Raw genomic sequence first — 2,044 nt, 5'->3', positions numbered from 1 at the left:
TGAAAGTGCTACATTCAATATGACAGCAAATTCGGAAAACTCAGCAGTAGCCACAGGACTAGAAAAGGTCAGTTTTCATTCCAATCCCTAAGAAAGGCAATCCCAAAGAATGCTCAAACTACCACACAATTGCGCTCATCTCACACGCTAGTAAAGTAATGCTCAAAATTCTCCAAGCCAGGCTTCAGCAATACGTGAACCGTGAAATTCCAGATGTTCAAGCTGGTTTTAGAAAAGGCAGAGGGACCAGAGATCAAATTGCCAAAATCTGCTGGATCATCGAAAAAGCAAGAGAGTTCCAGAGAAACATCTATTTCTGCTTTATTGACTATGCCAAAGCCTTTGACTGTGTGGATCACAATAAACTGTGGAAAATTCTGAAAGAGATGGGAATACCAGACCACCTGACCTGCCTCTTGAGAAATACGTATGCAGGTCAGGAAGCAACAGTTAGAACGGGACATGGAACAACAGACTCTTTCCAAATAGGAAAAGGAATACAAGGCTGTATATTGTCACCCTGCTTATTTAACTTATATGCAGAGTACATCATGAGAAACACTGGGCTGGAAGAAGCACAAGCTGGAATCAAGATTGCTGGGAGAAAGATCAATAACCTCGGATATGCAGATGACACCACCCTTATGGCAGAGAGTGAAGAGGAACTGAAAAGCCTCTTAATGAAAGTGACAGAGGAGAGTGAAAAAGTTGGCTTAAAGTTTAACATTCAGAAAACTAAGATCATGGCATTTGGTCCCATCACCTCATGGGAAATAGATGGGGAGACAGTGGAAACAGTGTCAGACTTTATTTTTTTGGGCTCCAAAATCACTGCAGATGGTGACTGCAGCCATGAAATTAAAAGACACTTACTCTTTGGAAGGAAAATTATATCGCTTCTCCGCCTTTTGACTAAGATCAAGTGTGGAAGGAAAATTATGACCAACATAGATAGCATATTAAAAAGCAGAGACATTACTTTGACAACAAAGGTCCGTCTGGTCAAGGCTATGGTTTTTCCAGTGGTCATGTATGGATGTGAGAGTTGGACTGTGAAGAAAGCTGAGCACTGAGAAATTGATGCTTTTGAACTGTGGTGTTGGAGAAGACTCTTGAGGGTCCCTTGGACTGCAAGGAGATCCAACCAGTCCATCCTGAAGAAGATCAGTCCTGGGTGTTCATTCGACAGGCTGATGCTGAAGCTGAAACTCCAATACTTTGGCCACCTCATGCGAAGAGTTGACTCATTGGAAAAGACCCTGATGCTGGGAGGGATTGGGGGCAGGAGGAGAAGGGGATGACAGAGGATGAGCTGGGTGGATGGCATCACCAAATTGATGGGCATGAGTTTGAGTAAATTCCGGGAGTTGGTGATGGACAGAGAGGCCTGGCATGCTGCAATTCATGGGGTCACAAAGAGTCGGACACGACTGAGCGACTGAACTGAACTGAACCTCCTGCACCAATGTCCTTGTCCCCATAGTGAACCACAGCTTTCCCTCACCGCCCCCGTGCCCTCCCCCCGCCAGAAACCCTCCAAGACCAGCGGGTAGGTCTGGCCCAGGATCCTATGGAGTCACCACTTTTCTCCTGGGTCCCGTAACGCATGAGACCTTGTATGCTTCCTCCAAGAGTGGAGCCTCTCTTTCCCCCAGCCCTGTGGAGCTGTTGTCATCAAGCCACACCGGCCTTCAAAGCCAGATGCTCTGGGGGCTCCTCTTTCAGATGACAGACCCCCAGGCTTGTGAGCTGGTGTGGAACTCAAGAGCTCTCATTCCTGTGGGAGCATTTCTGTGATATGATTGTTCTCCAGTTTGTGAATCGCCCACCCTGAGAAGTATGAGATTTGATTATATCATGAGCACACCTCTCCTACCATCTTGTTTTGGCTACTTCTTTATGTCTTTGGATATAGAATATCCAGTCTTTTTCATCAATGGTTGTTCAGCAGTGAGTTGTGATTTTGGGGGCCTTGTGAGAGGAGGTGAGCTCCTGGTCCTCCTCTTGCCTAGCCCACTCTGTTACAAGTGAGAGTTCCTTATTT

Source organism: Dama dama, chromosome 24, assembly GCF_033118175.1.
Source record: "Dama dama isolate Ldn47 chromosome 24, ASM3311817v1, whole genome shotgun sequence".
Classification (NCBI taxonomy): Eukaryota; Metazoa; Chordata; class Mammalia; order Artiodactyla; family Cervidae; genus Dama; species Dama dama.
The sequence above is the reverse complement of the archived record's forward strand: the minus strand, read 5'-3'. Positions refer to the sequence as shown.